Below are 26609 nucleotides of genomic sequence, written 5' to 3'. Positions count from 1 at the left end.
CGGGTACTCAAACCCCCCTAGCTCTGGCCACAGATGCGTGCAGTGGACCAAACTAGGTTCGTTTGATTTCTTATCAAATTCCGCAACTTTTCATATATAAATTATGATAGGAATCCCGCGGCGACTAATTAAGTGCCTCTGGGGGTCGCTTTTTGCCCACTGTGCACTGACTGGACATTGCAAACCAAATTATTACATGGTTACTTTTCAGCGTGCCGAGTATTATTCGTGTGATCTTTGTGAATTCGATTACGGACCTTCATATAATTTGATAGCCTTACAATAATGCAATTGTCTTATCGATTTTTTTTGTTATCCATACATAGATAAATCTTTTTTCAGGGAGCCAAAACTCAAGGATATGCTGTTGTTCCTAACCACGTGTGATAAAGAGCTATAGGCTTTATCAGTAGGGTTCATTTCTTCTCCGGTAGAATTATTCAGATAACGATTGAGTAAATTTTTGTGCCACATGTCAGGCAGATTTAGATAGGAATGTTTCCCAGAGGGGTACAATCCTTTTGCCTGTACTTTCTTTATAAGGTCCACCGGAATCGGTCCCAGGACATCCCGGATACTTATAAAATGATTAGGAACAAATCCTAGACCTTCATTCACTGTCCTAGAATATTCTGTGACATTTTATATATTATTTCAAATCTCTGTAGAAACAGGACACAATTCTGCTCTAAGGCTTTGATAGCACTTATTCCGCTACAGGCAAACGTTTTGTTGCGGATATAGACCGCACTACAAAAACCTATGTTGAATGTCTTAATTTTCATATAATAGAAAATACTATGAAGTTGGTGTTAACGTATTTTCATTATGTAGAATTTCGCTAAACTTACAAATATGTTTATATACACAAGAACTTTTTCAAATGTAACACTCATTTTTTGGCTGAATCTATTTTGTCAATACCATCACAGTATAACCAACAGTGTTCTTAGACTACACTCACTCTCACTATCTTTTTTCCGTTGAAGTGGCCCCTTAAGCAAAATAAAATTTATGTGTTTGACACTTTTCGAAAACTTGCGAAAATGGTCCGCAACTACTAATCACTTCGCACCACTTATATATACTGAATATTAGAATAGTGTCTAAATGGATGTGACCATGGATTCGGTCCAAATAGTCCACAGTGCGGCGCATTTGTCGTCAATCTGCTTACAAACAAATGCCGCTCACACGTCAAACTACCGACATAATCATCTTCTTTGCTAAGCCGCCGCCGCAGTCAAAGTTTAACATGCTTCACTGCAAATACCCGTAAATAAACCACCAAACGCCGGCTTCAACGGTGATGGAAGAGTGGTGTCACAGACAGTCTCGGGAACAGATTTTTACTAGGCGGTAAATTTTGTTTTTGTTAAATAATTTATAATTTGCAATGAAAATATGGCGCTTGATAAATTGTAAGTTTTCATTGTATATTTTTCTTCCAACTCGTGGTGAAAGAAATATATAGGATTCGCTCAAACTTTGAAAACTTTTCGAGGCCCGGAAGGTCGAGTCTAATATACCAATCGACTCTGCATGACAAATTAGAACAATGTCTACATGTATATGTGTGTGGGTATGTATGCACTAATGTTATGTAATTTTCACAGCAATGGCTGAACCGATCTTAATGAATCTAGTTTCAAATGAAAGGCCTAGCGTGACATTTGATTCATTTGATTCATTCGATTCATTTGATTCATTTGATTCACCTTACTTTTATTGAGATTTTGACCAAAAGCTAAATATCTATAGAGTCAATTCATTGTGTTGATATCAAACCAATTAACGAAACAGAAAGTCGGCTTGTAATTTTTTTCATCAAATGACTCTCCGTGTATATGGAAACTAGTTGACGTGTTTCGAGGGCAGCATCCATCCATCGTTGTAGGTAGTAATTATCACCCAGCAACCATTTATCACAGAGTGCTTCGGGCGAAGAATAACACCTGCCGTTTGCGCATTTGTTAAGGTTACTCTTACTTCACATAATCATTTCTTACTTCCGCATCCGGGAATCCCACAGAATTTGAAAGTGTTGCTCATCTTGATTGGTTGGCGTTCAAATGAACCAGTTTCTGCAAAATGATCCAAGAAACAAAACTCAATCCGAATAATTGGCATAAAAATCATTTCGCTGTCTGATCGAGCAGCGTACAGTGATAGACATTCGTATAGCCGCATCTTACTTTTCCTTCACTTTTTATTTAAATTTAGAACAAAATATTTATGTGATCAACTTTTCGATGCAGCTCAAGTTAACGATACGATATTCTTCACACGCTGTTATTAAACTGGTTGAAGAAAATTCAAAATCTTCGAAAATAATCGTTATGATCAACTTTTTACTTACAAAAAACCGTGTTGAGCAATATGAGCAACCTTTAGGGGCAAAATGATCATGTCGCAAAAGATTATATTTTATTACTAAATTTAATAATTACTTTACTTATTTTAATAAGAATCTGATTTTTCATTGATTTAGTGACATATTCTACTTACAAAATTCATCATCTAGTTTTTTAACAACATTTTCGGAACTATTAGATTCACATTTTCATCTTATTTAACTTATATCTTGGCGAGTACTTTTCTCGAGCAAATCTTATTATTAATCGTTCGTAATAGCTTCCGATATAAAACGCTTACATATGGATAACTTTTCGGAATTTAATGCATACACTCATATGAGGTTTGAGTGGTACTGTAGAGCTATTTTCGCAGATTTTTTTGTGAAAACTGCAAAGCCTTGTTAAATTATTTTCAAGTTAGATTAACCTCTTTCTAACTATTCCGGAGATGTATACATTTTACAAACACCGCAAGCATACGTAATGTGAATGCTTATGTCATATTACTTGATTCTTATAATATTTCCAGTTTTTTTGCAATTCCGTCAGATTTTTGTATTTTTCGCGATTTTAGTTTTGTTTTGTTTTGCAATTGAAGCATTACATCATCTAATGATGATTGGCGGGGAATTCGCGCAAACAAAAAAAAATCAAAAATTGTTCATAGATTCTTGGCAAATGGGAGTGCTCAACTCGCCCCACATGGCCCCATATTGCGTCACTTTCCTCTAATCGACCTGTTTGTGATTTTATTTTGCACGTGAAATAATAAATAATTATTTCATGGAACTGAATTAAAAGGAAATTAATTTTTCCAAACGAATGACGGTTACTGTACCACGGATGGTGGTAAAAGCCTCTTTTACAGCCGACTCAGCACACAGGGTACGCCACAGCTCTGTTAGCGAAGGCCAGTTGTGAATAAAAATGGAATGACATGTTAATTAAGCTGTTATCGCGTTTAGTTTGGTGCTGGTGGTGGCACTAATAGTTGTTTATAAACACAGTTGTTGCGAATTTGTCTACGATGGGCTTATGAATAATATAGGTAAGCATTGAAGAGTACGCACTGAATCGAAATGTGAGCCATCAAGAATAATTTGAGTGTACTAAACATGAATTTATAACGAGAATGTTCTGATGTAACCCAGACAAGTATTTTCCAAGAGACATTTTGCAGCTCGATACCAAACTTTCAACGTTTAAATTTGATAAAATGAAAGGTTTCTCTTCTTGTTTGGAAAACCAAGCCGAACCGAAGAGGTGGATCATTCTGAGAATGTTCTAATAAATCAAAAAGAAAGGTAGGATCGTAGATATACTACTGAAGAGTCCAACTGTGCTGTACGTTTCGCGCCAATTTGTGCCAAAAGACAATTGCAATGACTATGACACCGACCACGATATAGCTCTAAGTGACAACGAAGGACAACCGTCGTTATAGCGTTGTGAAATGCTAATGACATGATTAATCATCCTAATACAGTACCTTATTATTCCTAGACAGGGAATCCCATTCGATTGTCCTCAATCCAAATGATTACATTGTATGGTTATCTCCATTTTCTTGCGGCAATTAACCGCGGTGTGTCAGCACGTGAGGTGCGCTTTTGACCGTTTGCCTACCCGAGCAGAGTCTGATATCAAATTGACAACTAAACTTATAGTAGGTGATGATTCCTCAGATTGTTATCGTTTTGGTTGTTTTAACGGTTAAAGATCAAAATCGAAAGCAGAAAAATTGCCCTAAAATCTAACAGAAAACTATTTATGCTATAAGTGAAAACAAATTGAAAACTCAGTACCCCCCTCCGCCCGAAATATTTTGAAGGAATTTCAAAAAATTGAATATATTCAACAAAAGTATGCCTAATATATTAAATGGAATTCTCAATGTTTCGTTTGAAAAAGTTATTTTTAGAGTACATTTCCTCGTAGTGAAAATTGGCGGCAGACCTCGACAGCTACAGCTAGGTCTACCACCGAGGACTACAACGAGTAGATCGTGGCGAAGCGGGAAGCTAAATGGCTCCTGGTCTCGTGACAAAACTGGAAGCTTATTGGTTCACGAAACGGATATCGGCACCGAGAGAAACTCCGCCACATTCTGTATTCCATGACTGACGGCGAACATGTACTGGAGAGTGTGCGAGAAGTATCCCCATAGCGACCACCAGGCGATTCGCTACAGCATCGGCCAATGGAACCCTGCTGCATCACGAAGAAGGACGACCGGCAAGCTAAAGTGAAAGACGAATGTCTTTAACAAAAAAAACCTCTTTGTTGAGTCACTTCGGCGAACAGCGGAATTAAGTACGGTGATGCAGCTGATCTACGGGGCCGTACATATACCACATGGACAAAAAAAACTTTCGTTTCGGACCCCCTCCTCCCCCTTCGTGGTCAAGCGTGAACAATTCATCAACCCCCTCCCTACGATGTCCACGTGGATTTTCAAAAAATGGGTATTTTCATAAAAATGAGATTTAGAAATTTTCCAATTTGGAAGACTACTGTGAGGCACTTATGAAAATCGTTCAAACTTCAACCACAGAATGTCATACACATATTTAGGAGTTTGTGAAATTTCCATGAAAATATCTCATTTCTCAACGACTTATGGGGCCCTAATCTCACAGTCACGTCACTTAGTGACTAGAAGGAAATTTCCTTCTAAAGGACGAACACGAAATTATTGCGACACCGAAAATGTCATGCCAATTTTCTTATAATGTTTAAAATCAAACCAAAATTTTAGGGTAGTTTTATACATATATTTACTTCAAAAATCAAAAGAAAAGTTAATCGATGGAGCCTTGAGTGTAAAATTGAACGCATTTTCGCTTGATGCCCTCCATCAAATCATCCGGTACCAGTTTCTCAGTTTTTTTTTCATTTTATTAACATGTCCCTCTCGTCTTTGACTGTCTTCTTGCTCTTCCGAAGTTCCCGCTTCATCATTGCCCAGTACTGCTCCACCGGGCGCAGTTCCGGACAGTTTGGCGGATTCATGTCCTATGGAACAAAATGGACAGAATTGGCCTCATACCACTCCAGGACACTTTTAGAATAGTGGCATGATGCCAAATCTGGCCAAAATAGCAGAGCTTCGTCGTGCTGCTGCAAGAACGGCAAAAGGCCCTTCTCGGGGCACTCAGATTTGTAGATCTCGCCATTTACTGTGCCACGAAAGGCTCACTCCTCAGTCCGCAAGAGCAGATGGCCTGCCAAATGAGATATTTGGAGGCGAACTTCGACATTTTCTTCTTCTTAAATTTGTCGTCCACATAGAACTTGCTCTTGCCGGTGAAAAACTCCAACCCCGGAATTTGCTTAAAATCGGCTTTTCTATACGTTTCGTCGTCCATCACACAGCAGCCATATTTTGTCAGCATCTTCTCGTAGAGCTTCCGTGCCCAAGTTTTAGCCGTCGATTGTTGCCGCTCATCGCGGTTTGGGAAGTTCTGTACCTTGTATGTATGTAGTCCAGCTCTCTTCTTTGCATTCTGGACGTAGCTCTGCAACATGCCGATCTTTTTAGCCAAATCACGGCTTGAGACGTTGGGATTTGCTTTAATCATCCGCTTCACCTATCCCTCCGTCTTTTTGTTCTCCGTTCCCGGTTTTCTTCCAGCTCCTTTGCCGTGGTCCAACGTCAACCGCTCCTGCAACCGCTTCAACACTCTGGAGACGGTTGAATGGTGAATGTTCAACATTTTTCCCAACTGCCGGTGCGACAGGTCAGGAAATTCCAGGTGTTTGGAAAGAATTTGTTCTCTCGACTCGCGTTGGTTCATCTCCATTTTCGTTGAATCGAAAAACACGATTTCGAGTTTGACAGCATGTAAACAATACACATCAATGAGAAAGTGTGCAAAATTTGGTTGATTTTTACCCAATGGTAAAAAAGTTATGCCCTGTTGAATGTGTCGCAATAATTTCTGTAATTACTGTGAGAGTAGGGCCCAGGATCTTTTATATTTGAAATCAAAAATTAATGGGACAGACCATCAAATGATTCAGATATAAATTCTCTGATTCGAGTTTTTAAGATTTTTTGATGATAGTTGTCATAGATGATTTCAATTTTCACACATGATGCACACGCACATACTATGCTGTTATAAGCAATTGGACTATTTCAAAAACTTGAAAAAAATTGAAGACAACCGCTCACACCAATGACGATACAAATTTGTTTCATATTTTTATAAATGACGAAAATATAATGAAAAGTCCACGTGGACATTACCCATAGTGACCCTTACTCTCCCCTAAATTGTCCACGTGGTATATGGATGGCCCCTAACATGAAGGATTGTGACGGTTTGTGATGTTACGAAAACTGGAGCCATGCAGTTGACGGCGTGCAGCTTACTGTTTAAATGAGTAGCTCAGTACGCTACACGCTGCTTGTCTTGGAGCCAGAAGGCGATCTCAGAGAGCAAGATCGGAGAGTGAGAGAGGAGCGCAAGTGACGTTTCGAGAAGGTCGCTTAAAAACGGGAGATCAAGCTTAGCAAGTCAGTTTGCCATAAGTAGCTGTACTGAGAAGTAGATGTCAATCCCTGGAGGACGCGTACTGAGTCGTCATGACGAAGATGAGGGCCCGTCGACACCAGCTGGAATAGGCTCGGGTAAGCTAAAGATAATCGTTGAGGGTCTCTTCCCGAAGCACGATTCAACTACCCGGTCACCGACACCGTACCGCGAAGAAGAAGGAGCAAACATAGCCGAGTGGCAAGCGACTAACGACGAAGGGTCGATGTGACTAAAATCAAAGAAAGTCCTCGGTTCGGATGGAGTACCAAACATGACGCTGAAAGCTGTGATTCTGGCATATCCGGACATGTTCAGGATGCTACTGCAGAAGTGTTTAGATTATTGCAATTTCCCCGAAATGTGGAAGGTACAGAAGCTGGTGTTGCTGTTAAAGTCAAGGAAGTCACTGCGTCTGTCCGGGATAGTCAAAATCGTGTCACTAACGGTGATGAGTGTCACTAACGTTGATGAGTGAGGTGTCGGTGACGGAGACAATAGGCGCGGTAGAGAGCTGGATGAACGGGGTCAAGCTGCAAATAGCTCACCACAAGACGGATCTGTTGCTGGTCAGCAACTGCGAAGCGGTTTAGTGAATACAGATCACCGTCGAAGGGCACGTGATTGCATCGAAGCGTACACTGAAGCAATTGGGAGTGATAAGCGACGACCGGTTGAGCTTTAACAACCACGTTGATTACACCTGCGAAAAGTCGGTCTGTTATTTAGTGCTTCGTCATCGATACTGCGATATGGGGTACAGAATAATATATTCGGAGGCAATATGTGTTATCGCCGGTATGATCCCCATCTGCATCACCCTGGCGGAGGCTATCAAGTGCTACAATCAATGAAACGCAAGAAACGTGAGGAAGATGATCAGAATCGATTCGATGGTGATGTGGCAGCAGGGGTGGGACAATCCGGAGAAAGAAAACTGGACCTACCGGCTCATCTCAAAGCTGTCGACGTGGGTCAATAGAAAGCACGGAGGGATGACCTGTCACCTGAAAAAGCTCCTGTCGGGCCAGGGTTGCTTCAGGAAGTATCTTCATCGGCTCGGGTTCGCAACCTTGCCATTGTACTCGGAGTGTGAGAACGTCGAGAAGACACCAGAGCATGTGGTTTTCGAATGTCCGAGGTTTGGAACGACGTGCAGGGAGCTACTTAAAACAGGAGGACCGGACATCAACCCGGATAATGTAGGCTACAGAATAACAAGTGACGTAAAGACGTGGAACGCAGTCAACAGAGTTGTGATGTAGATCATGACCGTCCTACAGCGGCAACGGTTTCAGGAGAGCAATCACCGCCAGGGAATTGTCCGCATTAATAAGCTAGATCCACCGCCGAGGACTAGTCGAGTAGACTGCAACAGAGCACCGAGCATGGGTCGTCGAAACGCCAGCGAACCGGACGCCACGCTCCATCCGGAATCGCCAGACCAACCACGGCACCCCACCGGTTATTCCGATTAAAATATAGCGAAAACCAAAGAAGAATCGGTATTGGGAGAACTTCTTTCGCCAAGGAAATCTTCATCAGCATAAGCTAGATTCACCGCTGGGGACTAGACTGAGTATACCGCGGCGAGACACCACCAGTCGCGGGTCATCGGAGCACCAGTGAACCGGACTCCCCAGCCTCATCGGAATCACGGTCAGCCGTACGGTTTCGGGAGAACTTCTCTTGCCGGGGCACTCTCCGTCGGACTATGTCAGGTCCACCATCGGGAAATAGACCGAGAAGTTCACGAACAATTCGTGGAGCTGAATGGCTCATCATGGAGGTAGTGTTAAATGGCACAAGAAGGGAACTAAATGGCTTATAAAAGTTGCGGTGCTAAATGGCACCGGACACGGAGCCCAAGGAGTTTAAGAAGTTTTTGGTACTGACACCAAAGAAGAATTGGTATCGGGAGAACTTCATTCGCCGGGGAACTCTCCATCAGCGTACAGTCAGATTGACCGCCGGGAACTAGAGTGAGTATACCGCGACGAGACACCACCAGTCGTGCAGGAGCTCCAGCAAACCGGACGCCTGACTCCACCGAAATCGCTGAATTGACCTGGCACCTGGCTGGTTGGCTCGCTTTCGAACTTCTCTCGCCGGGGAACTCTTCGTCTGAGTAGGCTAGATCCATCGTTGGGGACTAGGCCGGGTAGTTCGCGAACAAGTCGGAAGCTCAACGAGGAAGTGGTACTAAATGGCCCAAGGGAACCGAAGGGCTCAGTAAATTAGACAGTCTGAAGTTAGCCGCCTAGATTGTCCTCGTAGGGGAAGAGCACTGATTCTCGACCCACAGTTAGCTTTCCTAATACCATACAGAAATTGCCACGTTGAGTGGATGGTCGAAAAATGGTAGTGTGTCAAGGATGGGTGCTGTAACCCTACTGAAAGAACTAACTACTAAGTAGTTGGATAGGAGTGTGTGCTGTGTACATAAAAAACCACTTCCCGAAGTAATGCCGGGAGGAATCAGGTTGCGTGCAAGAGTAGTTGAATTATCGGGTCAGGTGGCTACCCAAACCTGTTCCCTGAGTTGTTGGTTTCTGTACATTTTTTTCCTGATCAGGTTGTTTTGAACATTTTTCTGTTCTCTAATAAACATATATACATACATACATATATTGTATATAGATACAAAAAATATTCATATAACCCCCCCCCCCCCCCACCAGAAATTTTCTTACTACGCCACTGAACCCAGGTGAACTACCTATATGACAATCGATTTATCAATTACGCTATGCCCGCCCTTCCCCCAAAACTTTAATAAATACATTTATTAAACACTTAAACAAAAGCACTGTTTTGAGCGACTTAGTGGAATGTTATATTAAACACTTTAACCGTTGTCTTCCGTTTTAATTCCACTATGATGCATCATAGTGGAATTAAAACGGAAGACAACGGTTAAAGTGTTTAACATTTATTAAAGCTTGTATAATATTTCTAATAAATTAAGACTTCTATTCCTTGTACATATAATTGGTACCATCAAGCTAGCGCTACATACCGTGCCCAATAAACAAACTAAATATAAAAGAATAAAATTTTACATATTAGCATAAAAAAATTACGTTCTGATATTTCCATATCGTTTCATGGTAAATTTAATCGTATATCGCATAAAAAAGAAAAAACGAGTGCATCAAACACTGTATGCAATATAGCGGTACTTGAGCATCGTTCAAGTACACCCAGCCAAATCATACAGCGAAATTCATAAGAATTATCTTATGATGCATAGAAAAATAACAAAACTATGTTTTCATAAGATGATTATGAAAAAATAAGATTTTATTGGGTATTGCATACGTTACTCGCTTCAGTTTCATACGAGCATCTTATGATTTACATAAACATAAGAGAAATATATAATTTTGTCTTATGAAAAATCAAAGATGCGTTATGGAAAATTAAATCATAGCAAACCGATTTGACGAAATAAATGCCGCTTCATAAGATAATCTTATGATTTACATACGTCCTGCTTGTGGCTAAAAAATATACGAAATGCTTATGAAGTTCACTGTATTTTTTGGCTGAGTGTACTAACTTGATTCGCACCACGTTGTCTCGAGGAGAAATTTCAATAAAAACAAACCCCATCCAAAACTAGCTTCAAAGAAACGAACGCAAGACATTCGAAACCGCAAATCCGAGGGTGCATTACATGCAGCAATGTATACTTACAAATCCACCCATACAGTGTACAAAGGTTAGAAGAGAGTTTATTTTATTGCATACCGTTTCGAGAGCAATCATGTCCCTGTTTGAACCTGATATCAACTGGCTACGAACACCCTCATTTGAGATTATTATTGAAATAATCAGCGAAGATGGCGTGTCTTGATAGTAGGTATGTATATGAATTCTGCGACGTAGTGCGACTTACAAAACAAATACAAAATGATGTGGGAGATTGTAACGCTTTTTCACGACGACTACGACTCGAGCAAGTTTCCAAACTCGACCTCCCACTATATAACTTCATCTAGACTAAACTTACCGCCTTGCTATTCGCAACCTGTTCCTGCTTCTCTCCAATTCCGGTCTGGACCAAAACAGCTGACTGGTTGTATCGTCTGCCGGAGGATAACCACCTTCGCTCCGTTTAGTTCACTTGCTCTCGCTCTGTCTCTGTGAGTCTGTGTTTGGGCTTTGTGATGTTATTCCCGAAGCTACACTCCCCACTACACCCCACGATAAATTCCGTTCCCCGATAACGGGTCCTACTCAATGCACACCATCACTGTCAGTTCCCCGACCTCTCTTTGTTCCGGATTCGGAACAATACTATTACTGATGTTGTTGTTAAACCGCAGCAACCTTTGATGATAAATATTGTTGTACTGTCACACACAAAGCGAGTTTCAAGGAAGAATGCTTTCGCGGCTTGAATTTTCAACCAATGACACTTTCGCAGAAATAACTTTCTTCGCGATCACTACACACCCATTCGTATTTTTATTTCATCACTTCCGTCGACTAGAAAGATTTCCTCTTCGTGCTCTATTTCGTTGCAAATTACACACTATTTTTCTGGGACAATCAGGCAATTCCCGAAAACCCGGATGCTGCACGCGCTGAGCCCTCGACCAGACAAAAACAAAGCACTAACAAATTAATAGCAGTCGTACCGCAATCGAGGCGTACGGAGTTCTACAACTTTTTGTTGTGAATGGCACGCTTCGTCCCGTTACGAACGTAACCGTCAGCACCGAGAGAAAAAAAAAACTACAATCGCGGCCACGACCTCACAACCGTGCATCTATGGCGCGACGGTAAAAGTATGATGCTGCCCCAAGCCGAGACCAACGGTACCGCCCGCACACTGACTGTTTACACACAACCGCGCGATCCGAGCCGATGGTAACGAATAAAGTACGCTCAGCGCCGGCACTTGCAAACCAACCCAAACCTCGGGAATAGTCGACGCAACCAGCACAGCGGCGATGAACATTCGAGTGCTGCGCTGCTACGAAACGGCTGCTGCTCAGCCTCTCAGCTGGGTTGTTCACAGCAGAGCAGGACAGAGAAATTTTTTGGTCAAACGAAGACCGGCTTCGGCATTAGGTTCATATGCTGTTCGGCACTGGTGGCATGGCAGCAGGCACTGACTGTGATTGTAGAGATACAGTTGAGCGACCGAAAATAATGATCGCAAGAATAGAATATTCTCGTAAAGTGATAAACTGTGAGGGTAAAAATCAGACAGGAGCTCTTCAATATAAAGGTCTTTTAAAAAATACCTTCAGTATAAAAACCGAAAAAACATACATCCGGTTCTTACAAAGTACTGTTCCTTATCCGAATTCGATTTAACCGCTTTTTATCCTGGAGGTTCATCCACGCTGACTTTTTCGGGTGAGAACTTTTTAAGCGATTCTTATGTTGAAGGATCGCAGTCGTATTTTTACACTTGTTGTTTACATATATCAGATTTTAAAAATGTAATATATTTAAAGCGGGCGTTACGAAAGCATGGTTTTTGTTGCTATTTTTATATCCGGCCGCTCATTAGTGTCATGTTCTTGAAACACGTCTTATAATTCGTTACAAATAACATCGCATTTCTTAGTGCTTAGAGGTTTCGGCCCCGACAGCACACAGCCAATGGAATTGGGACTTTAGGACTTTGCGCCATAGACGAATTTCGCGCCAACTCGAACAAATGTTGGCAGCACCCTCTCAGATTTTAATGAAACTTTCTGTACATGAGAACTTTGTCACAAAAAGCCACTTTGCATACTTTGTTTTTCCAAAAATGATCTAGACTGTCTTTTGAAAAGGGCCAAACTTTTTTACCATTTTTTTTTTTCAAATGGCTATAGTCTAACAATGACAAATCCTACAAAAAATGTTGTGGGAGTGATTTTCACAAAACTAGTCAAATTTTCGAAAAAATATTGAAAAAAATCTTCATTCACTCCTACACTGAAAAAAATTGGTTTTGAAAATTTAAAGTCGATTTACAAAAAAATCACATTTTTGATTTGGATTAAATTTTGTTGCAAGATAGGTAATTACGTTCCCTACCTACCATCAAAAATTCAAGTTATGTACTTTCAAGGAAAAAAAGTTATTTGAAAAAAACTTTTCCTTGTCCAAACTGAATTTTTTTTCAGTGTATTTTTATCGTAAACTAAACCAATGAAATCATCTCAGAATCCATTTTTTATATTCATAACAAACTTGAATGAAGACTGGAAGACTGGAAGATTGGAAGACTAAAAGACTGGAAGACAAGAAGACTGGAAGACTTGAAGACTGCAGTTCATTTGTTCCTCTCGAAACTGATAAATTTTATGAAACAATTGACAAACTTTTCTAAAATTTATTATATGTCTGATAGAGCAGCAGCACAATACAAAAATAAGAAAAACTTTGCAAGCTTGTGTAGATTACAGTCAAAGTGTGAGTTAAGCGTAGAATGGCATTTTGTTGCAGCATCCCATGGAAAAGGACCCTGTGATGCTGTTGCTGTCACTCTCAAGCGAATGGCAAAAAGAGCCAGTCTTGCTCGCGACTATGGAAATACCATAACAAGTCCCCGAGAGTTATACAGGGTGTTTGGTTCATGGTTAAGAACCTCTCGGAGGGTGATAGACTATCATATTTCGAGAAAAAAATTGTTCTACACATACCATCAAATCTCAACCGTTACAGAGTTATTGAACTTTTTGTGTAAAAAACTTATTTGTCTAAAAATACCTCTAACTTTAAAAGTATACTTTGTATTTTAAATCTTTTAGTTCCATTCGAAAGGTGAGTAAATTTCCTATTGAATGGTGTTCTCATATCTTTTTAATAAGTAGTTTGATGACCATTTAGCTGAAAAGTAGTTAAAAGTTAGTGTTTTTGAGGAAGTTTTTGCTAATTTTCTCGAATTAATGAAGTATGATTATAGCAACATCCAAAAGCTAGGTTTTAGGGCGATTTATAATTTGTTCTTGGACGTCATATTCCTATCTCTTCTCATTTCTTTGTAATTTCATTACTATACTTTTCCTGTAACCAACTTGCAAGTGCTTAACAGACTCTAATCTAAAATATGCTATATATCGTTATTTACAAGGTTTTATTGGAAAGCTGCGAAAATGTCCTATCAGTGTATGTACAAATATCTTTTAGTTAAGGGTACTAAATGATTTTTTTACTAACGAAATAACTCTAAATTTGCGTTTTTTGGAGAGTTTTGTAATTATTCTAATTATTAATCAACAAAATTTAACGTTACTATTGTTCATTTGATGCCCCCTAATGTTCTCTATAACTTTTTATTTGACACTTTGTTTATATCTCTTTTCATTTTGCTGCTATTTAATAGTTAACACAGCACGACCTCGCCACAAATGTAGTGGGTTCGAAAACGTTATTTTTGCATATGAAACAATGTAATAAAAACGATTTTGCATCGAAAACGAAAGAAATAATTGAATGGAGTCAAAGAAAGAACTGTGGAACTTGCTGCGATGCATTATTTCCATGATAATAATGGTTATGTTTATTATTTACTATTTTGAGAAAATTAACGAAAATGCTAATAATAACTCTAACTTTAAACTAATGTACTTCTAAAAGAATACTAAACTAACTTAACTGAAAGGTATTAATACATTTTTCTCTGTAAAATTTTCCTGGCCTTCGAATAAAAAGAAAAAAAAAAGTACAATAAGTGCCATACTTTTTCAATTAGAGCTGGTATTAGTGAAAATGAGATAAAAATATCCAAGTTAAATAACCCACACTCATGAAAATAAGAAAAGGTGACTGTATCATGTCAAAGAACGAATTATGGAGCTCTTCAAGACTAACAATCTGGATTATTAAAATGATGAGGTTAACAATTAGGATTTTCACGAAATGAACGAAAAATCGATTAAAATTTTCAATAAATTACTTTGAAAAGGTTACTTATACTTATTAGCTGAAACAGGTGAGGGCATCACTCAATGGAAACTTTTCTAACCTTTCCAATGGATCTAAAATATTTGAAATACAAAGTATACTTTTTGAGTTAGAGGTATTTTAAGACAAATGAGTTTTTAACACAAAAAGTTCAATAACTTTGTAATGGTTGAGATTTGGTGGTATGTGTGGACCGATTTTTTCTCCAAATATGACAGTCAATCACCCCTCGAGAGGTTCTTAACCATGAACCAAACACCCTGTATAACTGGGCAGTTTAACAAACTGATAAAAATATCACAAAATTAATTTTCTGCTTCATATTCACTGAACAGTACAAAAAATGTTAGAAGAACTCTAAGAGCTGTATAATAACGCCAAAACAATATCTGAAACTCAAAAATTCCACAGTTTTGTACCTATTCCGGGGGGAAAAGTAGAGACGAAAAGGTGTTCTAATTCAAAAGATGAACCAAAAATATTTTCCTTGTATAGAAATAATTCAAAATAGCATGCATGAAGATAGTTTCAAGACAAATGAATTATATAAAAATAAATAAATAATTATGTAAAATTCAATACATATTTATGGTGGTTATTTCTTTCTCTGATTCTTCCTCAGCACTATACAAGAAAATCAAAAAGTAATAATGGAATATTTTTTTAAAGTACATAAACTCTTTTCAATGGGATTCTTGATTAAGGTGTTACATACCTTATAGTGATGAACATGTCAAGAAAGTTTGAATTTACGTAAAGGAATAAAGCAATGATTTCATTACATCAAACTCATAATATTTTGGTAGTATATTTTTCAGTAAAATAAGCAAGCATAAATTTTTAAAAATAAATTGATAATTGGCAGGGTTATGGCTTTTTCCCCGAAACCCTTTTTTATTTAAGAGGTTTGCGGTAATCACGACTGGACACAAATAGATCATCTAAAATCACAAAACTCAAAAAATCCATTAGTATATGTGTATTCCTCGTACCTTAACGATTAGTTGAATAAATAATAATTTTTTCTTGCATTCGATAACGTTTTTAAACAAACGTTTTTGAAACAAAAAATTATGAATAAAAAAGGAATCGTTAAAGTACGAGAAAAATTAATTACGATCAACTGAAAAAAAATTAAGAAAATTGATTGAGTAGTTTTTCGGAAATCGTGAACACGGAAAAACCATTTTTAGTAAAACGACATTTCGAGGTAACTTTCGATCTATTTCTCGGATCTCTATAAAAAATTTGGGAAAACATTCTCAAGGAGTTGTACTTTCATGTAAAGTAATAAAAAAAATCGATTCCATGAAAAATCAAAAAGTAGTTAACCCCTTAATAAAAATAAGCTTAGTTGCTAACTTAGACAATATCTTCTCACAAACTGAGTTTTATTGGATTCTGAGATGATTATGACTTTCATTGGTTTAGTTTTCGATAAAAATACACTGAAGCAAAAAAATTCAGTTTGGACAAGGAAAAGTTTTTTTCAAAAAACTTTTTTCCCTTGGAAGTGCCCAACTTGAATTTTTGACGGTAGGAAGGGAACAAAATTATTAGGGTGGAGCATTGTTATATGGAAAATCGTAATCATAACCACATCAACCCAGTACAGTACTGTTTTGGTTCTTTTTGGGGTCCCAAATAACTGTGCAAAATTTGCCCATTGGTTTTGACCCGGTGTAGCGCATTGCGTTTGAAATTTGTATGGAAATTAGTACGGGAAAACCTACTTTTTTGCATTTTTATTTCTACATACTACAATTCTTCCTGCAGTATGCCAACAAATATATAGAAGTATAGTCTAGGATATGCTGAACAACTTTGCCGAAGGGTGTATGGTGTTAGAATGTCTCTAAACCAAGTTATAGGTGTTCAAAGTTCGATACATCGAATCAATTGCCAAAAATCATTTTTATTGCCAACACTGCGGGTGTACCAATGATATTTGATGTAACATTCCAAAGTAACATCATGTATTTTAGATTTACCACATTGATATGTTTGGATGAATTATTCAATAGCTTTAGCTCAATTTCATGAGCGTAGGTAGTTGAGCAATAGTGCGTAGTGAGGGGTGAACGTGGGTGAATATGTAGAAATTCGAACTGCAATATTGTCGAGTTGGAATGTTCAGATGAATTATTTCAAAACATTTACACAATGTCCTACGCATAATAGTAACGATGAAATAAAACATACTGTATCCCGTTGCCTTGACTTTTATCAATAGAAGTTACGTTACAGACTGAATCAACTGATGTCGAGTTGATATGCCAGAGGATTGCATTGATTATATTTCAGTTTAATACGCACTATAATTTGATGGGATGCTCATCTCGATGCTGTTCGATCACCAGAAGTAAAATTGCTGCTGAACTAGGGATCTGGTGGATTTCATGTTGAAATTAGCTTCGTGATCTTGTAGTCATAAACTGGTTCATGATTACTAATATATTATTCACGATCCAATTTCCGTGTTCGTGAAATCGTTCACAAAATCATGAAATATTTTTCATATATTTTGGTGAAGTGGTTCATGATTTAATAGTCACGACCCACCATTCGTGATCGTGAAATAGTTCGCGAAATCATAAAATATTTTTCATGTATTTGGGAACTGGTTACATGATTCCTAGTACAATAGTCACGTCTCTCATCATAACTAGCGTTGACACTTTGTACCGTGGGCGAATCGTTCTCGTGTAGGCACCCGGTGTACGTGCACGGATGTTTGAACTAGAGTTTGACATCGTTCGCTTGGGTTCAATGTTCGAGGCGAACCTGTACATCGAGACGAAGCATGTTTGAGGTTGAACGTGTGCACGAAATTTTGTATACAGGTACAAACTTGTCACAGTTGATTCGATCAAAGCAAGCGTAGTGCGTCGGACGCGTGAAATTTTCGCTCCCGTCAACGTTTTTTTAGAATCGGCAAAGATCTTGTATATTAGATTTTTGAACAAAAATATCAAAAATCTTAACTAAGACCCTGAAATCAAGAACATAAATAAACATAAATCTTTACTCGTGACTTGAATATCACGACAACTTGAATAGAAATTACGAAAATCATGACAAAGTTCCTGAAATTATGAACATATCATCATATTACTCGTGACTAAAATATCATATATCACGACTAAGGCCCTAAGACCATGAATATAAATCACTAAAATATGACGATAACGTGAATAGAAATTACGAAATTCGCGACTAAGATCCTGAAATCATGAACATGGCGGGATTTATTACAGATAGTATGACTACAACCAGAGCAAAGTAAAACATCAAAATTACAGCAAATAGACAACATATTTTATCAGGCATTAAATTTAAATCTTATTTTGATATCGGTTTAAACTTCTTCAGATGAGGGATTCCACGAGTAACCGGCCGACCACAAAGTATGACCATGGTCGATTCGAACGAAACTTTGAAGTTGAGTTTGGTTTATGAATCTCCTTGATCTCTGACTCTTTCAATGTTTTGATACAAGAGCAAGTTTTAAAAAGGGCGTAGACATGTCTACGCACATTAACCTCAAATTATTTTTGTTCGATTACTGTATTTTATACAGCAAAACTTTCTGAGAACGATTTACAGGGAATAAATATTTACGTACGAAAAAATATGCACCGAAAAAAATGTTGCGTCATTTTTCATAAAAACAAAAATTTGTGTTAAAAATTTTAATTGCAAAAAAACCCATTTTTACTAATTTTTAATATTTTGTCAACAAAAACCTAAAGAGAAAAGGAAACATTTTGAATATAATTGTATGATGGAGAACTTAGCGGTAAAAAAGTTTTTCTTGCAATAACTTTATACATGTTTTTAAATTCCATACTGAATGACATATAAAACTGTAATTTTATTACAAAATATAATTCCTAGTATCGTTTTAAATCAAAATTCATTTAACACAAATCTTCCAAAATGCGATAGTTTTCGAGATAATTAGAATTTTGTTCCAACTTTTTAAAAGTTATTCGTGTTACCCAATCATAAAATGTCCAAAATCTAATGTGTAACGTTCTAAAGCCGTAAAAGATACTTTTTCAGTGTATTTGGATCATGGAGAAGCTTTCAATAAAAAAGTTTTCCTAACAACAACTTTTGACATATTTTTAAAATTCATACTATTTGCAGTCCAAAATACAATTTTATTTTTGAATATGATACTAAACGCCATTTTAAATCAAAAAGCTTATAACAAAAATTTTCTAAAATGTGATATTTTTCGAAATATTTTACATTTTATTTTTACAACACAATTCTTTTGTTTTATTACGACCATTTCAGAAGTTATTCGCATGTCTCCATCAACAACAATAGGTTTTTCAAAATGCCGATTACATTTCCTGTGACTTTCTCTTTGACTTCAAGGCGATATTGTAAATCGATTGAAATTTAATTGAATTTAATTGTGAAAGTTATTCAATTATTTGTAGAATGAGAATTTTTGAGTTTCTCTGAGCTAATTTATTGAACCGTCTCGATTCCAATTTTTTCTATGGCTTGTTTCATAATATATGAGGAATGCTCTGTCAGAATTCTGTTAAACAAGTAATTGGAAGAATTCAAAAAAAAAATTAACTTGAGGTTATATTCGAACTCGTTTATCCAAATGATCAGGAGCGGTTCCAGAGAAAAATTTCGGAGGGGGTCCGAAATTTCGATTTTGATATGTTCATTGTACAATACGTAATATGTAATACCCTCATTCAATTAAAATCAGTATTGGTGGTGGAATTTGGTTTTAAATAATTTTGAATTTAATACGAATTTAAAATAAAAATTATTTTAAATTTTCTCAAGAAGTGAAAAAATTTCGGATGGGGGGGGTCCGGACCCCCTGGATCCGTCACTACAAATGATTCAAGATTTCTGATAACAATAATATCAGGCTCAGTGGAGTGAGAAATTTGTATTAAAAATACGCATAATATTTACATGTATCATACAGAAACGTATATGTACAAAATACGTTGTAAACTGCACGACACTCTGATTCATATATCGGAAACTTACGACGGTGCAAAATGTTAAATGCTGACACTACCTACACAAATGATGACTTATTCACATATTTCGTCAACTTTTGTTCTACTAAAAATTTATTTTACGTTATTAAAACATCTAGAGGATTGTAATTTGGAATTATATTGGATTCACATTGGCTACTAGGACGTACCGATTTTACTGTATTGGTCAGCAAAATTTCAATATACTACAATACATAGCGTAAAACATTTAAGGGCAATTGCAAAATATTCTACGTTCATATTCTGAAATTCAGATTTTTAGATTTTAAACCTAAAATAAGTCTTGATGGATGTCCTACATAGTTTCAAACACGAAATGTTAGATGTTGTAGGAAGAAAAAAAAATTATAGTTTTACAAATTATTAATTTTATAATACTTGACGTATGTAGTATCACATATATCTATCGTATAGTTTGTAATAATATTGTACAAAACACAGTTGAGCAGCTAGCGTTCAAAATATGAATATTATGACGATTTAGTTTACAGCGAATTTTGGATAATAAGAGTGTTATTTTATGTAAGACACTTGTAAATATTACACGCGGTATTGCATAACAATCATTCGATGACTTATAATTTCATTGAGCCTGAATTTTTTGTTATCAGTAGTCGAGAATCATTTGGATAAATGAGGTTGAATATTACCCCGGATTAAATTCTCTCAAAATTCTTCATTGAGTAACAGAGATCTAACAGAGAATCTCTCATGTATTGTGAAAAATTGGGATTGAGACGGTCCAATAAGTTAACCCAGAGAAACTAAAAAATTCTCATTCTACAGAAAATTGAATAACTTTTACAATTTCCATCCGATTTTCTTTGGTTATTAGCAGGCTTTAATTACCCATAAAAATATATTTTTTAAGATTGCTTTATCTTGCCCAAAATCTTGACTAAAAGCTCATTGCGGAAAAATTAAGAAAAAGTTTAGTAAACTCGTAAATAACGTCAGAACCAGTAGTCGCACTAAAACAAAATATTCAAACGACCGAAAGTGCATTCAATTATCTTTAACCCTAGAACAGTTTTGTGGGGTACATTTGTACCCCAGAACTATTTTCAATCCCTGTTATTCCGTTATGGTTTATTTTAACTGCAAGTAAACTTAATCATAAATCAATTTGATTATTTCACTTGACCAACCTAACAGTGCCGCTTAAAGTTTGTCTGGGTACAAATGTACCCCACAAAACCGTTTACGTTAGTGTTTTGTCATGTGTATTTAATTCGGAAAATTTATTATATTTTTTTTAAAAGGAAAATTTCGATACATAGTAAGCGAGAAACTTGCTTCAAATTGTATAGCCTTCAACATTGCTGAACAAAAGAATCTGTTATTTGATATAATAAAGCTACTAAAGCAAAGTAACTAAAAAAGGTGCTTGAATCGTTATCATGCTTTTAGGTTTTAAGGACAAAAGATACAAAACACATTCGTGAATATGATTTGTATATAATATGTACTACGCACCACACAATTCCTCATCTTATGTAGCCCAGGCTCTGGAACGTACAATGCACTGGCCTGTCCCTTGAATTCCTTCCTGTTTTAACTTCGTTCCTGCATCTTGCTGTATATTTACTGTTTGTATTGGCGTTTGTTGTTCAAACAAGCATCGAAATAAATACACTTTTTTGTCAGTTTTTAAATTATTTACTATTTGTTCATAAGGCAATTTAATAATCTTTACAATGCCGTATAGATGGTCAAAATCGTTTAGAAACTTCCGAAGTTGTAGCAATATTAAGGAAAAAAGAGGATTTTGACGAATTTTAAAGACCTGTTCTATAAAAAATGAACTATTGCATAATAAAATTAACAAAATACGAATATTTTTGAAAAGGCTGCTTTGTTTGGCTTATTTTTTAATAAAACTATCCAATTTAATTATAAATTCAATAAAATCTAGGAATATTAGAGCGGTTTTAGCTCTGGGGTACGAATGTACCCCACAAAACCGTTTACATATAGAAAAAGTCACGAAACCGTTGTAGGGTTAATTAAATATAATATTATCGATTCACTACAACCGAAAATATTTGGATTTCATTGAACGTACTTTTCAGAGAGAGATTCATTTTTTTAACTGTAACTCGAAAACTGTACTACTGTATTTTTTGGGCTTCATTTTCGGATTCAGCACACGATTTTACATTAGAAATGGTAATCAAATGTTAAAGTTCAGATTTTTTATTTTTATTTTGAAAACTAGTGTAATCTATAGAGGTTTGCACTTTTTTCATTTTGGTTCGCCTTGTTTGTAGACTGGAATGGCATCTGTTAAACTACTTATGTTTCTGAATTTTCAATAATTGATGAAACTCTTATTAAATTTTAGCATTTTCAAAAAATCAACAATTTTCATCAAAACCCTCCAAACCAAAATTCAGGCTACGTCACTGCAAAGTGCATTCGCAAGGATTCCATGTTGTACTTGAAAATCCAACTGAATCATCCCCATTATAAATTGACAGAGGCGGATCCAGAAAAAATTTTCGGGAGGGGTTAGAAATCTCAACTTTAAAATAAACATTGTTAATACTGCCCTTCTACGCATAATTGTCCCATGTATATAGGGAATCCCATAGAACATGGGACAAATATGCTTATAACGGCAGAATACGAAATACGTGAAAACTTCATCGAATGAAAATCAGTATTGTTGGTTAAACTTTATAAAATACAAACTAATTTAAAATTTCTCAACAAGTTGAAAATTTTCGGGAGGGTTCCGGACCTCCAGGACCCTCCCCCTGGAACCGCCACTGTAAATAGAGGAATAAATAAATAAATTCCATTAAATATACTTTTACTTTTATCAAGAAAGCCTTCACAATAAAACACTCTTCAGGAAAAGAGAATTTTGGGGATTTCTAAGAATTTCAACAAAATCTGGTTCTGCTACGTACTATCGAGGTATGCCTGTATGTACTATGTTCGATGAAATCGATATACCAATTGCAACAATTCTCTTTATAGTGTACTATGTACTTCATTTTAAGATCCGTTCAGTTACTTACCTTAAAGGTTAAGTTTAAAATTCCTGAAGCAAAAAATCTTCGTTAGATTTTAAGACTGATAATTAGAAATGTTATGTAAACAAACAAACAAATGCAGTTGTGGTCGCTGATGCTTTGTTGAAAGACGCATCCTTTTTAAGACGAGCACTCAACATTATTTTAGTTTTTTGTAAATTTTCCTATCGTGTTATCAAAAGATAGCAATTATGCATAAAATAGACAAACAGTTCAATTTTCACGTTACGCAAAATGCTCGGAAAATGTATTTTCTGATAATATTGCACCGGAACTGAATAGCTTCTGAAGTTGACGAGCAGCAACCAAAACAGAGAGAATCGAAAGCTGATTCACATCAAACATCTCTTCTCGCTCCGCCGGCCGAGCGTAGAAAGAGAAAATTCGCGAGAGATGCTTGGAGCAGCCCAGCATCCATTCTGAAATCATGCTTTGTTGTTCATTCGAGCGAGTTTTCCACCGCATACAGGGTCAGACACCTTCATCCGAGGGCTGCTGTTCAGGGGGTGGTGGCGATTGCTAGTATCGAATGGATTGGGAAGCGATCCGACTGCATTTCAACGAGAGTTTGTTTATTTATGTTGCACTCGTAGGTAGCAAGCTGGGTGAATGAGAGGGAGTTGTCTGTCGGCGTCGTTGTTGTGCAAGGGTGTGCGTTGTGCGTTGTGAAATATGTTTTTAAGGAAGGTCGCTTCGTTTGGTATTGAGGTAGGTAAGTTTGTAGACACAAAGGAATTTAAGATTTTCCGTCTTATTCGTTCGTTATTGAGAAACTGTATGTGCTTTGTTGTACATCTTAATAATGCATGTGTTCTCTGGCTCGAAATTGAGTGATGAAGAAATTTCTCAACTATCGCCCAAACTATTGTGGGCGATGATATCAATACATTGCGTTTTAGATTTCCTCGTCTTCACATTCGGGAACATGTCTCCGAAATAAGAATAACTGTCAAGCAATTTACATTTTATAGTTTCACAATATGTAGCTACAGCAATATAATTTACACCCATTTTATGCACTAAAATAACAAGAAAAAATTTTTTTGGCTATTCTTACTATGTTTTAGCATTATTTACTAATCTATCAGCTGTGTCAAATATTATTAAGAACGAACGAACAATGGTGTGAAAATCGAAAACGAAAATAGCAGACAGAGGAAGAATGACCGGAACGGTGAGAATGAAGAAACGGTGAAAATTCATCTTTATTGGAAACACTGAGAAAAGATATGTTCTCAAGCAGAATTCGAGCCTGCGATCTCCTAGTCTCCAGTCTCGTTTCTTCATTCTCACCGTTCCGGTCATTCTTTCTCTGTCTGTTTTCCAGTGGACACGTTCATAATAATCCTTGAAAAAGGAAAAAACAAAGACTCACGTCCAAACAAGGAATATAAGAAAATAGCAGTCTTTTATACACCATGCACTGGATCTTCGCAAAAACGAATCAGCAGTAGTGTAACAATAATCTACATAAGCTGATTAATTTGCATGAAGATCTGACACACGCAGGGGCGGATCCAGAAAAAAAAATTTCGGAGGGGGTCCAAAATTTCGATTTTGAAATCTTCATTGCATTGTACAATACGTAATATGGAATAATAATTATTACCAACCGTCCTTATTTTAAAGGACTTGCCCTTAATTTTGAAGCGTTTGGGAAGTGTCCTTTATTTTACCTTAAATGCTCTTAATTTTAGTCGCCAACCCATTCCAAATTTTATCAGATGAAGTTAATTCCAAGAGAATGAAACTTTTCAATTAGCATTTTCCATCCACCGCTTTCTGTCAATAATGTTACTTGCATACCCTTCGCGAAGATCTTTAACCATAAAACAGGAGCGGATCCAGAAAAAAAATTTCGGAGGGTGTGCAAAATTTCGACTTTGAAATGCTAATTGTACAATGCGTAATATGTAATATCCTCATTCAATTAAAATCGGTTCTGGTTATAGAATCTGGTTTGGATTGATTTTGAACTTAGAATGAATTTAAAATAGAAACTATTTCAAAATTTCTCAAGAAGTTCGGGGGGGGGGGGGGGTCCAGACCCCCAAGACCCTCCTCCTGGATCCGCAACTGCCATAAAATAAATGAAGTTTACTTCACTTAAAATTCGGACACATTATTTATTCTGTAACAGCGCATCTTTAGGTCGAATTTGGAACGTTGTGATAGCGAAATATCTGGAAAATACAGATTGATTTAGTGGAGAAAGATTCGCCTCGATACGTGCAGTCTTTAAATAATTGCGCAAGATGGAAGGCGAGAAATCAAACTTATTCGTACACACTAATTTGGAAAAGCCGAACTGTCAACCTCAGGCGCATTTTGTTCCAACATCGCGCTACTTATGCAGCGTCCTCATTCGTCTCCAGTTTTCTTTAACTTCCGTTTGACAATTATTTTCAATTTGGCGGATTTGTGGGCAGTTGGGTACACGATATCTACTTTATTGTCCATCGTTTCTTTTGAGGTGAAATGCTTGATTTTGTGACCGCAGCTGAAAATTCCTTGCTAGATGAGTTAAAATCATTCCTTCATAAACCAAACAATCAATTAAACAATATTTCTAGATGATTAGTTTTTGGAAAATTTGTCTCCGAAAACAATTTTGAATTTGCTAAGCACTTTGTATGTAGCCAGATAAAATTTTTCTCCGGGAGCCGATTCCATAAATTCAAAAAAGTGTGCGTGTGTTCATTTCGCTTACTTATTTTTATGTGATTCATGTCCACAGCTGACCCTCTACGTTTGTCGGCATATTATTGGGCTCATCGTTTTTCATTGTTTCGGTGGAGTGCATGCATTCAGCTATTTTCGGTTCAAATTCAATTTCAGTTTCAAATTGAATTTTGTTTCTGTGCTGGTTCTGAGTGGAATTATCGAGTAAAAATGCATTAGATTAGATTACGTAGTTCACTTATGCCCCAAAATTTAAAAGATGTCACATTCTGCCTTCTCATATAACAAATAAATGCTTTTGTTTGTGAACTAATTTATATTTCCTTTGCACCGAAGGCGATTCTGCATGAAACTTCAGTAGGCTCGGGAGTGAATGAATGAAGGAGGCGTTGGCACTGAATTCTTGCTTCGGTAAATGCACTCAGAAATAGGCAACTTTCACACAAATTATTCCGTTCTAAATGTTTAAATTATACATTCCTGTAATCCTTCAACAGCATTTTTTTCAATAGAAAACTTAAAAAAAAAAAGAATCGTGGCTCACTCACTTGTTTTCAAGAGTCGATTCTTTTGATCGATTCGCAATACAGTCGCCCATCTCTACTTCTAACGTTTAAAAACAAGCGCTCCGTTTCAAAATTTCTAATTCCGTAGAATGTACAATTAGTGCAAATAGCGGAAATAATGGATTTTGCGGAGATAGTAATTATCTGCACCATAATTGGTCCGCACTATTCGACCGAACGAGCTAACGTTGTTAGCACGGCCTCTTTGTCGTCAAATAAATTGTGACACACGTATAAACTATAAAAATTAATCAGTTTGCTTTTTCACTCCGTATCAGCATGATTGCAGTTGTCTGTCAAACGCAGATCGCTCGTTGGTTAGCCAGAGGCACCAATATGGGGGATGTGGCACCTGAGAACCTCAATCAAATACGTGAAGTTATAAATAAAAATACCGCCTGTTCGTTTGAATCATTCATCGCTCGCCAGCCAAAGGTACAGCGTCATGGCTATAATGTCT

The 26609-nt window shown here is 36.9% G+C and overlaps 1 protein-coding gene across 2 annotated transcripts in view; it reads right to left on the bottom strand.

Annotated features, from left to right (window-relative positions):
* The window catches only part of LOC131692912 (choline transporter-like 2), a 99232-nt gene extending 76217 nt beyond the window's left edge, over positions 1 to 23015 (bottom strand). The window contains exon 1 of one of the 2 annotated variants that reach the window (XM_058980310.1): positions 22887 to 23015. The gene's annotated coding sequence lies outside the window, so the exon portion shown is untranslated. Of the gene's footprint in view, positions 1 to 10910; positions 11771 to 22886 lie in introns of those variants that run through there. The other variant, XM_058980309.1, reaches the window with a different exon arrangement.
* Between the last annotated feature and the right edge of the window lie 3594 nt (positions 23016 to 26609).

Source organism: Topomyia yanbarensis, chromosome 3 (genome assembly GCF_030247195.1).
Source record: "Topomyia yanbarensis strain Yona2022 chromosome 3, ASM3024719v1, whole genome shotgun sequence".
In the NCBI taxonomy this organism is placed as follows: Eukaryota; Metazoa; Arthropoda; class Insecta; order Diptera; family Culicidae; genus Topomyia; species Topomyia yanbarensis.
Note: the sequence above shows the minus strand (reverse complement) of the source record. Positions and strands in the feature narration are given on the sequence as shown.